Consider the following 15261-nt stretch of genomic DNA (forward strand, 5'->3'; position numbering starts at 1 on the left):
TTCTAACAAGATTAGGGAGGTAAATGGGGACTCAAATTTACATGGATATCTTTGTATACAAATAATACACGCTAGCATCTCTTGAGCTTTGTATTTGATGTGCTTTGACAATTTGACATGGATTGACACCAAATAGAGTTGCCAAACTATCATTACAAGACAGGAAATCTGAATTTAATTTTTACTCTGTGGCAAATGGAGCCAGTGGATGATTTTCTCATATAACCCAGCAAGTATGGGTGATGTTACAAAGCTGTATAGTTGAATTTGTTAATAATATTAAGGCTTACAATTGGAGTTAAAATGTGATGATAGGGGCAGTGCTCGATGTGAGTATGGAGATTCTACTAGGAATATTGTCGGTAAGTATTGTACCAATGCTGGTCATTGAAATTAGATTTGATAGTAATACTTTTTATGTTTTGGGTAAGGAGGTGATATTAGCTGTATGCAAAATTTAATTTTTCATCGAATGGACGGCATGCAAATTTGTAACCTAACATGAAGTTCAAGTAGAATATAATAAAACATAAAATTCTCAACTTCAAAGTTTTCATGTTACCTGCTTGAAGGAGTCACTGTGGCACTTTTTTTTAAGCTATTTTTTTGGATGGGCGAGTGTTTTGGAGTTTATAACCAAATGTGTTACTTTTTATCATTATATCCTTGATGGCAGTCCAAATTTTTGCCTTCCACTCCGAATATGATTGATGTTTGATCTGTTTGCTGGTGCTAATGAGGATGCCCCGGTTTCTCATGATGAGAAACAAATTTTGTTTATCACGTGGCATTTTCGTAAATAAAACAACTTTATTCAACTTTTTTAACTGTGGAGCCCACAATACTGAAAAAGTTGTTGATTTATTTACGAAAATGCCACCATGAGAAACAAATTTCGTTTCTCACCATGAGAAACAGGGAATTTCCCGGTGCTAATCTAATGTCCTCTCTCTCTTCATATCCTTGACGTCATGCTCCAATGCCCCCCAGCCCAAGGTACTGTGACATGCCAGTATTTTGGTGAGTGCCTCACATTTTCTGCTGTTTTTTCGTATAGGGTGCCACTAAAGGCAACAACCTTGCTAATGCAACCTGCCAATATGTATGGACAGAGTACCATGACATGGGCATTCCTGGCATCAAAGCCATTGCAGATTATAAAGTATACACAGCTGGATCAATATTAGATCTACTTCATTACGTGGCTCCAAAAATGATGAAACGTGGTGATGCTCACTACTCATATGGCATAGCTGATGATCTGGATGACCCAAAATACAACCATTATAAATATTGGTCAAATCCATTAGAAACCAGGTGAGTTGTTAGGTTTCAATGTTGTCAGAATTTAAAAATCAGAATGATGTTTAACCGCTCGATTAATCTATATCTGCTCGCTTTGCTGTCATATTAATCATGAACCAGGATTATCTTTATGATGAATTTGAACTCAAAATAGAATATTTCTTAGTTAAAATAATTCACTGCCTTCTTGAAAATGCAAAAGGTTCTCATTTTAATTTAATTGATTTGGATGAATTTGTAAAACTTTCATCTTGTTTCTGGTTGGTTGTGGGAGGGAGGTGGGATGGTTAGAAGTTGTTGAAAATTCTCTCTTTTTTGATTTATGCTTCCTGATTTACAATGCAGGTTGCCAAATGCCCCAGATATTGAGATTTTTTCTTTGTACGGAGTCGGAATTCCTACTGAGAGAGCCTATGTTTACAAGATGAGGGCAACCGCAGATTGTTACATTCCTTTTCAGATTGATACCATGGCCGATGGGTCAGATGAGTGCTCTTGTCTCAAGGGAGGGGTTTACAATGTTAATGGAGATGAAACAGTTTCTGTTTTAAGTGCTGGTTATATGTGTGCTAAAGGTTGGAAAGGAAAAACACGTTTTAACCCCTCTGGAATGCGGACTTTTATCAGGGAGTATGATCATGCTCCTCCAGCTAATCTGTTTCTACAGGAATCCGATAACACGAATCCAAGATCCGAAGCTCGAGTATATAACCCGTTCTGCTCCTATCGGCCAAGTAAGAACCTACACAAAGAGAAGAGATTAGCTAGCCCCGGGGTGAATCCGGGGATAACCGCTCCAAAGATTAAGTCAGCAAGTGTTTATGGAAGAAAGATTATTTAGAGAGAGAAAGTAATGAGAGAGAGAGTAGTGAGAGAAAGAGTGTAATAAATGCTACTTTCTTTATGAAGTAAAATCAGATTATTTATAGGTTTACTAAGTGACAGATGGCAGTTTAACAAGTAATACAATTTCTGCCACGTGTCAAACGCGAGCACGACACGTAGCAGCTACTTACATGCCGATATGTATACTTTATACAGAAATGCCGATATTAACAAAAGCTATTGATGGATCGAGTTCAAATAGTATGTCGGTCTGTCATACCATATCGGCCTATAATAATTTCCGTTATGTAGATATTTCCCCATACAACTAGCCCCCCGATATTCTTCAATGGCTTTCCGTCTTCAGATTCCATATAGTATGATCCTTACAATACCATGTCTCTTATTCGATATGGACCTTCCCAGGTAGCTGTTAACTTTCCATCTTCATTCCCCTTTCCTGTTGCCGATGCTCTTCTTAACACTAAATCTCCGACAGCTAGTGGTCGGTGATAAACTCTCTTATTATAGGCCCTTGACATTCTGTTTTTGTATGCGGCCGATTTAACTGCCGCTTTTTCCCTTACTTCTGGTAAAAAATCCAACTGTTGTCGCAGCAATAGATCATTTTGCTCTTCGCAGTAGTGCTGTATTCTGAATGTCGGCAGACCGACCTCGGCGGGTATAACAGCTTCTGTTCCAAAAACCAAATGGAAAGGGGATTCTCCTGTTGCTTCTTTAACTGTTGTTCTGTTCGCCCATAAGATCTCTGGAATTAAATCTGCCCATAACCCTTTAGCATCTTCGACCTTTTTCTTTATTGCCATTACTATCTGCTTATTAGCTGCTTCTGCCTGGCCGTTTGATTGCGGATGGCAAACTGCTGCATATGCAAATTTGACTTTGTAAATTGTCAGCAAAGTTTTTACAGGCTTACAATCAAACTGTGATCCATGGTCAAAAACCATTGCTCTCGGAAGGCCAATTCTTGTAAAGATATTTTTCCAAATGAACTTTCTGACTTCTGCTGCCGATATTGTAGTTACTGGTTCTGCTTTGATCCATTTTGTGAAGTAATCTACACCCACCAGTAGGAATTTTAGATTTCCAGTTGCCGACGGAAAAGGGCCAACTATATCCATCCCCCATTGTGCAAACGGTACTGGATTCAATATCGGCGTTAAATCATTTGGTGGCTGGTTCAGAATAGGTGCGAACTTTTGACATTTTTCACACTTTTTAACATAAGAAGAAGCATCTTCATTCATTGTTGGCCAATAATATCCTCTTCTCATTATTTCTCTTGAAAGAGCTCGTGCCCCTAGGTGATTTCCGCAAGTTCCTTCATGAATCTCTTCTATTAACCTTGTAGATTCTTCTGCCGTTATACACCTTTGTAATGGGAACGAGAACCCTCTTTTATAAAGTTGGCCCTGGTACAGTATGAACCATACGCTATCTTTTTTGATTTTTCGAGCTTCTACTTTCTCTATCGGCAAAGCCCCTGTCAGCAAGTATGTTAAGATTTTGTCATACCATTGCTCCCCTAGCTGAATGTAATGAATGGCCTTTTCCGACTCGTCTATGCTTCTCTTCTTCAGAACCTCTACCATAACAGTTCTCTCCAAGTCATTAAAACTTGAACTGGCTAACCTTGCTAGAGCATCAGCCTGCGAATTTTGTGCTCTCGGCACTAATTGAACTTCGAAATACTGCAGTTGGGCTGTAAGCTCATTTATTTTTTCCAAATATTTTATCATCGCCAGTTCTCTTGCTTCATATTCCCCACGAAACTGTCTGGAAACCAATTGTGAGTCAGTTTTGAGAACTAACCTTTTTGCATCTGCCGCTATAGAAAGCTGAATGCCCGCAATTGCTGCCTCGTATTCAGCTTTATTATTTGTTGCTTTGAATTTGAACTTCAAGGCATATTCAAAAACTTCTCCATTCGGGGCTGTTATCACAATACCGGCTCCAGATCCCATTAAGGTTGCTGAACCATCTACTAATACCTGCCATGTCCCCAATTCTTCCTCCTCGTCATTGTAGGAGGTTTCTACAACAAAATCTGATAGAGCCTGTGCTTTTATTGACACCCTGGGTTTGTAATACAGCTCATACTCCGATAACTCAACAGCCCACTTCAATAACCTTCCTAATGTATCCATTTTTTGCAATGATTTTTCCAATGGATGATTCGTAAGGACTTCTATCGGATGTGCATCAAAATAAGGTCGTAATTTTCTAGCAGCAATTACGACAGCAAAGGCCATTTTTTCTATCACTGGATATCGTCGCTCAGCAACATTAAGGACGTGGCTGAAAAAGTATATCGGCATTTGTTGTTTGGCCCTCTCAACTATCAGGACTGAGGCCACTGTTTTCGGTGACGCTGATATATATAACTGTAAGTATTCTCCCGGCTCAGGTCGTGCTACTGTTGGGAGAGACTTCAAATGGTTTCTTACCATCTCTAAAGCATCAGCTTGATCTTTTCCCCATTCAAATGATTTGTTTTCCCGCAGAACCACAACAAACGGGAGCGCTTTATCTGCCGATTTGCTAATGAAGCGCGTTAAGGTTGCCATTCTTCCTGTTAATCTCTGAATGTCTCGAATTGACTTAGGTTGTTTCATTTCAAGAAGAGCATTAACCTTATCAGGATTTGCATCAATGCCCCGTTCACTAACCATAAATCCTAAAAACTTTCCAGATCGAACTCCGAAAACACATTTTTCTGGATTGAGCTTCATCTGATATTGCCGCAAAGTTGCAAAAGTTTCTTTCAAATCCTCTATGTGATCTTTTTTCATCTTGCTTTTTACTATTGTATCATCTACATATACTTCAACATTACGGGCCTTCTGATTTGCAAAAATTTTATCAACCAGCTTTTGATATGTCGCACCAGCGTTCTTCAGCCCAAACGGCATTGCCTTGTAACAGTATACCCCGACATCTGTTATGAAAGCCGTTTTAGGCCTATCAGCTTCATGAAGACTAACCTGATGATACCCGGAGAATGCATCTAAGAAGCTTAACATTTCATGGCCAGAAGTCGAATCTACCAACCTGTCTATCCGAGGCAACGGATAACAGCCCTTTGGGCAAGCTTTATTCAGATCTGTAAAGTCCACGCACATCCTCCATTTCCCAGTCGGCTTTCTAACCATTACAACATTTGCCAACCATTCTGGATAAGTACATGGTTCTATAAATCCTGCCGTTAACAGCTTGTTGACTTTTGCTTGAATGGCTTCAATTTTCTCTGTTGAGAAGTTGCGCTTCTTCTGCCTTACCGGTGTAAACCTTCGATCCACATTAAGCTTATGCTCCATCACCTCTGGGTGTATGCCCGGCATATCGCTTGCCGAAAAGGCAAACACATCCGCATTTTCTCTCAATAGGCTGATCAGATTACACCTCATTTCAACGTCCATATCGGCCCCAACCTTAACTGTCTGATTTGGGTTCCCTGGTCGCAGCTCCACCTGCACTGTCTTACCTCCTGGTGACGGCCTCGGCGCAGTTTCTGGCCTAGAATCAAAATTCTCCATTGACAAATCTCGCACTGTTGGCTCTCTTGCTCGTTTCGGGTTGTTTGGTACTTCTCCTTTCTGCCCCGGATTTTTTAGCGCCGTGACATAGCATGACTTTGCCATCACCTGTCCTCCGTGTACCTTTTCCACAACCCCTCTATTCGACACATAAGCAATAGTTAGATGGTAAGTTGATACTACTGCCTGTATGTCATGAATTATCGGCCTTCTCACAATTCCATTATACGCCGATGGTACATCCACTACCAAAAATTCAGCCATCGCATCTCTTGCTGTTATACTATCTCCAAGCCTAATAGGGAGAACTATACTCCCTTCTGGCCTTACCGTCGAACCGTTAAACCCAATCACCGGATATGATACCGGCGTTAAATATTGTCGGCCTATCATCAATTCATTAAAGGCTTGCATAAACAGAACGTTTGCTGAACTTCCTCCATCAACTAGAACTCTTTTCACATCGGCTCCATTGATCTTTGTTATTAATACAAGGGGATCATCATGAGGAAAAACTATTCCTTTTGCATCTTCTTTAGTAAAGGTTACATTCGGAATTTCAGACGGTTGTGGGCGATCAGCAACATCTAATGCATTAACAATGTGCCGATATTCCGATAGGTGCTTCCGTGCTCCACTTATGGTTCCTCCGTGAACTGGTCCACCGGTTATTACATCAAATCTTTTTCCAGTGGACGACGGTGGTTGCCCGCCTTCACCTTGTCGATTCACCTGACCTTGTCTTTCTGGCCGGTAATCTACCTGCTGGCGTTCTGGCTGCCGATACTATTGTTGCTGACTTTCCCCAGAGTGTAACCGATATTGAGTAAGATGCCCCCTTCTTATTAATTCTTCGATATTATCCTTCAACTGCACACAGTCCTCAGTGTAATGCCCCACATCTCAGTGGAACATACAATACTTCTTGGTATCCCTTCCTTTCGCTTTCATCGGCATGGGCCTCACCCATCCTTCTCGGTTTTGATTTATAGAGTATATTGCAGCCCTTGGTGCATTTAAAGGTGTATACGAATTATATCGCATTGGTGCTTTGGTTCCTCTGACCTCTTGGCGGCTTCCTCCTCTTGCTGCAGCTGGATTCCTCGACCCTTACAACTCTCGAAGATCCCCCTTCAGACATAGGGTGAATTCTATCAGTAGAACTTACTCGGCTGCTCGTTTTCATCAATTCCTCACTCTTAATATAATCATGAGCTTTGTTAAAAGCTGCAGCTAATGTTGGCTGATTTTTTCGGGTTAAGTAACTTTTAAATTTTGAATCATTCAGACCGTTCATTAGTGCCATGACTGCTATCTCCTGGTGCAATCTTGGAATTGTATTGGCTTCATTATTAAACCTCCTTATATAATCCCTTAAAGATTCATCTGCCTTTTGAGTAACAGCCATTAACTCTCCAGAAGTTCTCTGCCGAACACTATTGCTGACATACTGCCCTACGAACATTTCGGCTAACTGCTGGAAACTATGAATTGCTCCATTTTCAAGATTATTGAACCAATCGGCTGCTGCTCCAACCAGAGTAGTGGGAAATACTTTACACCAAACGGCATCAGAATTGGTGTATAAAATCATGTGACCCTCATATGAGGTCATGTATCTACCTAGATCTCCCCTTCCATCATACCGACATGTCGGCATTTTGATTTTCTCCATTGGTTGATCAAGGATGCTTTGTGCAAATGGTGATGCCCTCAACTGAACTACTCTTCGCACCGCTCCTTGCTGATAAGTTCCCGTACTTTCATCTTGACCTGAGGATCGAACCTCTGATTCTCTAGGGGTTTGCTGGGATCTTATCGGTGACCCTTCATGCCGGTGTCTTTGCGAACTTCCGGTCTGGTTAAATTGATTGCCATGAGCTGTAAAAGGTATCCCTCCTCCATCTTGGGTTGCCCCTATTTCTTTTCTTTTCTTGCTCATAGCGGTCATTACTCTTGCAGCTGTTTCCAACTCTTCTGATGTAAACCCTGCCATAGGGTCTATATCTGCCCTAGTCTGCCCTTCAGGGGTTAACGGCACATGGAATTCATTACCCTCCAAAGTATGAGTTTCATCCTCAATCTGAATTTCTGGATCAGGCATTTTTTCTTTTCTTCTTCTTCCTTTTTTTTTATTGTTACTTTTTTATCGGAAAGTATGAGGCTCTTTCAGGCGATAGAAGCTATTAAGTAGCTCCCCTCCTTCTAGCGCCAACTGTTTCTGCAGGAATCCGATAACCCGAATCCAAGATCCGAAGCTCGAGTATATAACCCGTTCTACTCCTATCGGCCAAGTAAGAACCTACACAAAGAGAAGAGATTAGCTAGCCCCGGGGTGAATCCGGGGATAACCGCTCCAAAGATTAAGTCAGCAAGTGTTTATGGAAGAAAGATTATTTAGAGAGAGAAAGTAATGAGAGAGAGAGTAGTGAGAGAAAGAGTGTAATAAATGCTACTTTCTTTATGAAGTAAAATCAGATTATTTATAGGTTTACTAAGTGACAGATGGCAGTTTAACAAGTAATACAATTTCTGCCACGTGTCAAACGCGAGCACGACACGTAGCAGCTACTTACATGCCGATATGTATACTTTATACAGAAATGCCGATATTAACAAAAGCTATTGATGGATCGAGTTCAAATAGTATATCGGTCTGTCATACCCTATCGGCCTATAATGATTTCCGTTATGTAGATATTTCCCCATACATAATCTACTAGAGGGTAGAGGCACCCAAAGTGGTGCACATGTTGATATAATGGGAAATTTTGCGTTGATTGAAGATGTTATTCGAGTAGCAGCAGGTGCTTCAGGAGAGGATTTAGGAGGAAATCGTGTATATTCTGATATTTTTGAATGGTCTGAAAGAATTGACTTAAAGCTATAGCCAACAAGGTTAGTACGCTGGAATTTCTGTACTAAATGTTAATCTTGGTTCCTTTTGCTATTCTTCCAGTTGACTCTTGAATAATTTCAGGGTATAAGTCCTTTTTAGAAGGATACAATTGCAGAAGGATGATAGATATCAGAGCTGCAGACTGCAGAAGATATGGTATCTAATATCTATCCCTCTTAATATGATTACATATTTCGTCCATAATAATTCACATTTTCGGTTCTTATATAACTTTTCATGTGTTCTCTTCAGTGTTTTTGAAGCTTAGACCTTGTAGTTGCTACCATATACACATTAATTGATTTCAAATCTTCTTTGTTACAGCAGTGGCATTCTACTAGGTTGCCTTAGGGATTTCAGTTTTTGGTTTGCTGATTCAAAACAAACATGACACGTAGCTCACACGTGTATCAGCCATCGAACACGGAAATTAGCAACCCAGATAACAAGTGATCTTTTGCTTTGCTTGCGCTCTTCGTGTTATGTTGTGGCTAGAATTTAGATATTCAATTCATTGTGTACAGAAGTTAATTTTAAATATAAGAGGCAGCTTTTCGTCCCCTGTTATCAATAGGTTTTGGGTGTTGTGAAACCTGGGTCTATTGACAATTTTGTTGTTTTCTTTAATAAGAAAACCAAATGTAGATTTTATTTTTGGATAGTAATTTTTTAAATTTAGGTGGTAAGTTTGCATAATATCAATGTTGTAAATGTTAAAACTTGTCCAAGTGTAAACGCTTAAATCCTATAGATTCAAATTTGATATACTACGTAATCAATATGGTCAAATGTTACTAGTTCGTATTTGTTAACAACCAAATTATTCACCCTTAAACCAATGTCTCCTCAGTGAACCACCCTGTAACCAGATTGGCAAAACCCGGAGTGTCGGTTTTGGTTGGTCCTTAACCATGGTATTCAATGGCTTCTACAAGATACGAAGTACTCCGGGTAGGACTTGTATAAATGGAATGAGTAGCTTATTCAAATTTCCTTCATCGAATAGAGGAATCGTAATGCATAAGCGATAAGCCATATTTACTTGAGTGTAATACCCACTGATGATCCATTCATTGGGCTGAATTTTGTTCTTTTGCATTTCATGTATAATTGCTTCAGCTTTACTAGTCTCTCTATTCGGTGCATAAGCCCTCGCTAATGTGTTGAAGGTGACAACATCAGGTTGCAGACCCGTACTGTATTGCATGCTTCATTAATGCTTACTTTGCACCATGCTCAAATTGGAATATTGTAAGTTATGTAGTGGCGGATCCAGGAATCATAACAAGGGGTAGCACGGGAAAATTAAGAAAACATTATAACGTTGTTGTAACGTAACATTATATAATCAGCCAATCAAACTACGTTAAATTTTGGAAGAGGAAAGTGGAAATTCATTTGGGTTAAAAGGAAAAAAAAAAGAGCTAAGGGGTATCGAATTGAAAATTTTATCGTACACCCAGCTGTACCATTAGCATGGTACACCCGGTCAAAATACAAGAGTTATAAAAATGCATAAAGAACATTGTGTACAAATTTAAAGTACACGAGCAAAAACAAAAAGCAAAACGATTTTTTTCTTGATTTAAGGGACTGATGTGGTATTCCTTGATTTATGGAATTGATTTATTATTTGCATTCCATATTACTTTTGATAAACAAAATTTCTTTTCTTTTTTTTCTGTTAAGAGAGAAAAATTGAGTTTATAGAGAGATAATTATGGTAAATTTTTAAATTTCGAATGATTTAATGTTATTACGGAGTTGATTTTATCATTTCGATGAATTATTTAATTGAAAGATGTAATTGACAAATTCTTTGTTGACAATTCTTCATATTCTGATGAATATTCTTTTATCTTTTTATAATTGTAATGATTTTTTTTTTTCATTATAATTATTTATCTTTTTATAATTGTAATGATTTTTTTTATTATAATTATATATTATGTTATTGTTGTGCATGGTACACCTGTGTGTACGAACCACCAATTAGTCTCGAAGATACTAAACATAAATACGAATTATAATCTTAATATAATATAAATGACGCTTTTTGAGGAAAAAAAAAACTTTTTTTATGGGGTAGCACGTGTCCTCAGGCATTGGGTCTGCCACTGATTACAACACACCAAGTTGTGCAGCACTTCCTTATCCAACACCGTAACATATGAAAACTTCAATTGTTCCAGGGAAGTACACAACCTGATCACATTGCTAGCAGCTGATGATAAACGACAATTTTGTATAGTTAGGGAGTGCAACCCATCGTGAAGCCAATAGCACAGAGTAGGGAAAATCGTAAAGTTTGTCATTCAGCCTAGATGAGTCAAATGTTTGTACAATAATAAACAAATTCTCAACCTTGGCTGAGTAACTCCATCATTTAATCAACACAATATTAAAGGGTGTATCAGTTCAATTCAGCTAGAAACTTTAAGAAAAACAACAACATGAAAATAGAGTATGTTCTGTATCTGCTTTAGTGAAAACATCAATAACCTTTATTTCGGGACAGATCTATATTCAAGGTGATGGGATCAATTGATCTCAATTATTTTGTAAAAGAAATGTAATTACAAATATTTGAAAGATGATAAAATAAAAAGTTATTTAACGTACATAGAATTATTTAACGTATACAGTTATATGTAATTTGTTAATTTATAAATAATTATAATATAATTAATTTAATTGGCTTAATTTGAACCCACTTATATAAAATAGTAGATTCGCTATTACTTTCCTGGTACGAAATTGACTCATCCGGCATGAATTTTTATTTTACTAGTTTTGTGTCTCGTGCGATGCCCGGATAATTTATTCAATTTTAAGATTAAATTATATTTATATATATGCCAAATTTTAAATCATATCATTAATATAAAACTGTTATGAAAGGTATATATCCTTTTGTTTAGTATATTTGATGTTGGATACCATTTATTCATCTCTTAAAAAATCTTTTTTTTTTTATGGTTTTTTTTTTTTTTTTTTGTAATCTCATTTTTTTTTATTTTTACTCTAATATAGTAAATTTTTAGTCTTAAAAAAATCTTGATAAATTTATCGAAATTCGCTAATGTATAATCATACGTGTAGAAATCTAAATGTGTCTCCCCAAAAACCAAAAATCGAAGCCAATGTTGAGTACTTTTCACGTAATTCATTATTGAGTATGATGAAATGTTGAAGAGTCTCGTGAATTTCCCCTTTTCTAAAATGTTTTATATTAAATCATTTATTGCATATTTCGAAAATCGCATTTCGTGTCCTATTTATGAAAAACATCCAATCCAGTTTAGTATGGTCCATAATCTGGGTCCAATAATCGTGTAGTTGGATGGGGTTCGAAAAGAGCTTTACAACGATATATTATAATCTCAATTCCGAGTTATAACGAAAAAGTTATGGCCAAAATACTAAATTGGGTCTAAATCAAGCTTCATATGCGGACTCAATGATCATGTGGAGGATTCGTTAATTTTAAATATATTTCTAAAGTCTTTAGAATTTATCTTTATTTTCTAGAATTATCTAGAACGATAATTTAAAGGCATTACGATTAATTATTATTATTATTTATTTTTAAAAGATAATAGTCAAGAATTCTACGTACTTTGGATAAAAACATGTCTTTTAAGAGGATTTAAATCTTGTTTAATAAAGATAAGTAAGGACTTCGGCTAACCCAATTTGATTGGAAGTCGAATTCCTTACGAAATCTTATCGTACGGAATCTATCGCCGCGATAGATCCATCACGTCACGATAGGCTTATCGCGGTGCGATAAAGCTATCGCGTCGCAACAAACTTATCGTGTTGCGATAAAACCTCTTTTACTTCGAGTCAGATACCGACTTATTTTTTGATTTTTTTTTTTGGTCGTTTTTTTCTCGATAAATATGGGCGATTTTCCTCATTTTCAATCATCCACAATCATCATTAATCTTTTCTTTCTCTTTCTAAATTAAAGCTTATTCTTCCTCTCTCTCTTGATTTTCTAAGCCTTTTATAAACCTTTTCATAAACACATACACCATACGTCCTTCACGAGTCACGAATCCACTAAATCAAGCTTGAGGTTGCCTTAGACCTCGACGTGAAAAGTTGATAGTTTTGAGGGTTTGGCCTCAAATCTATATTTCAATAAACATTAATTTAATCGTTTGATTTAATAATGTGTGTATTCTTTTAATAAGTAATTCAATTGCTCTTATTCTTTAAGAATCATGCTTAGGTTCAGTTTAGCTCTAATAAGTTCAGTTCAGTTTAGCTCCTAATTTCCTTCTCTTATAAAATATTCCGTTCAGTTTATTTTAGTTCAGTTCACTTTAGTCAATGAGAACGGGCCCTAAAACAACAACAAAAAATAAATAAATAATAAAAAAAAAAAAAAACAAGGGTAGCACGTGACCCTCTGGTTCGTTAGTAGATCCGCTAGTGATTATATGATTATGAAAAACAAAAAACTAAAAAACAGAAGACTTGTTCAAATAATTAATCCCCTCTCCCAAGAGTTACAAGACTTACAAAGTTACAATGTTACAACTATGAGTTGGAACTTTTTAAAAGTTATAAACCAAACCAATTAGTCACAAGGTCTACGTGTAGGATAGGACAAGGCTTCAATATTTGTTAGATCCGCCTCTACTCAAGGAAAAAAAATACTCATAACATTAATTATACCGTGTACAAAGAACAATTAATTAAATATTGAGTATTCACTTGCAAATTAAAACTTGATTTAGTGAAAAAGTTTGTATCTTACAAGCAAAAGTTGTATCTAAGACACACTTTAGGGTGGGGATATTGTTACTCTTCCCCCCACTCTCAAGGAGCCTTGCCTCTTATCCCGAGTTGGGTGGACTTATGAGATGTTCCAATTCGATCTTTTATCTTAGTAACTAAAATAAATACGTAGTAGGAAAAAAAATTATTGAGTACCAGCTACTCTTGTCATAGAGTATAGAGTACAAGCAAAATTTATTGATTGAGTTGTCGAATTGTAGATGCTAGAATTTCCATGGCTACTAATGTTTGGGTCTCTCTGTATCCAATCATTCATTATGTGTTGCAAATTATTGGATTCACACTTTTGACAGTCGATAGCTGATGCAACTACACTCACGTCATCTATTTATAAATGTTAGATTTCCTTAACAAGTGTTTACATTGCTTACCATATTATGCAAGCTATTGTGCTTATTAGAATCGGACAATGATCCGAATGAATTTTTGGGAGGTTTCAAGCGGTTTTGCCCCCATCCCGATGGTTGTTAAACCATTCCGCTTTCAAGTGGATTGGCTAAATCATCAGAGTTTCCATGATTTTGTTCATCTAACGTGGAATTGCAATAAACCTTTAATTCCTTTCTTAAAGGAATTTGCGGATAAGCCAAATTTGTGGAACAAGGAGAAATTCTACAACATTTTCAGGAAAAAATCCGAATTGTGGGCTCGCATAGAGGGGATCCAGTCGGAATTGTCAAAGGGGAGACAACGGCATCTTGTTAAATTGGAAGCCAAGTTGCGTAGAGAGATGGAGGATGTTTTAAATGATGAAGAGTTATTGTGGTTTCAAAAATCGAGAATGGATGCTATTTGTGATGGAGATAGAAATACTAGATATTTCTATATTTCAACCGTGATTAGAAGAAGGAGAAACAGGATTGAAACCATTCAAAATTCCCAAGGAGAGTGGGTGTCTGAAGCGGTTGAAGTGAAATCCATTGTGCAACAATACTGGCAAGGCCTTTTTAGTGCTGAAGACCGAGTTGAAGCTGAAGCAAGGTTACTGTGGGATTATTTTCCGGTTATTTCTCAAGAAGATTTTGAAAAACTTGTGAGACCGGTGAGTAACTGTGAAGTTTTTGCTGCTGTGCGTGATATGAAGCCATATAAGGCCCCGGGGCCCGATGGTTTCCAGCCATTGTTCTACCAAAGGTTTTGGGAGCTTGTCCAACCGAGTGTTGTTCAATTAGTGAGAGATGTGCTTGTTGGTAAGACGTTTCCTGAGGGGCTAAATGATGCCTTTTTAGTCCTAATCCCGAAGGTAGAGGTGCCAGAGAAGGCTAATCATTTTCGACCTATTGGATTATGCAATATTGTTTATAAGATCGTGACGAAGGTCATTGTCAATCGGCTTAAACCGATCTTACCTAGTTTGATCTCTCTAACCCAGTGCTCCTTTGTGCCTAAGAGGCAAATCACAGATAATGTGATTATTGTTCAAGAAATGCTTCATACGATGCGGAATAAACAAGGAAGTAGTGGCACAATGGCAGTGAAGATTGACTTCGAAAAGGCGTATGACAGATTGAGGTGGGATTTTATTAAAGACTCACTTCATGAGTTGCGGCTTCCTCAACCTTTGGTAGAGATTGTTATGACCTGCATAAATTCAGCTAAACTTCAGATTCTTTGGAATGGTGAACCCTTAGATGCTTTTAACCCATCTATTGGGATTCGCCAAGGGGATCCTTTGTCTCCCTACTTGTATGTGATATGCATGGAGCGATTGGCTCACTTAATCGATAGAGAGGTGTCTTTGGGGAGTTGGAAACCCGTGCATGCAAGTAGGAATGGTCCTTCCATTTCCCACTTGGCTTTCGCGGATGATCTTATACTACTTTGTGAAGCCAATGTCGAGCAAGCAGAAGTAATGCAAGCCTG

At 37.7% G+C, this 15261-nt stretch overlaps 1 long non-coding RNA gene and 1 pseudogene across 1 annotated transcript; both read left to right on the forward strand.

The window, feature by feature from the left end:
• The first annotated feature begins 308 nt into the window (after positions 1 to 308).
• LOC145577760 (phospholipid:diacylglycerol acyltransferase 1 pseudogene) lies at positions 309 to 2146 on the forward strand (annotated as a pseudogene).
• Positions 2147 to 8409: 6263 nt separating this feature from the next.
• LOC145578873 (uncharacterized) lies at positions 8410 to 9240 on the forward strand. Its single transcript, XR_014098937.1, has 2 exons — positions 8410 to 8585; positions 8668 to 9240. It is a non-coding gene; the product is annotated as an uncharacterized LOC145578873 (long non-coding RNA).
• The last annotated feature ends 6021 nt before the right edge of the window (positions 9241 to 15261 follow it).

This window comes from Chenopodium album, chromosome 14, assembly GCF_948465745.1.
Source record: "Chenopodium album chromosome 14, dcCheAlbu1.1, whole genome shotgun sequence".
Classification (NCBI taxonomy): domain Eukaryota; kingdom Viridiplantae; phylum Streptophyta; class Magnoliopsida; order Caryophyllales; family Amaranthaceae; genus Chenopodium; species Chenopodium album.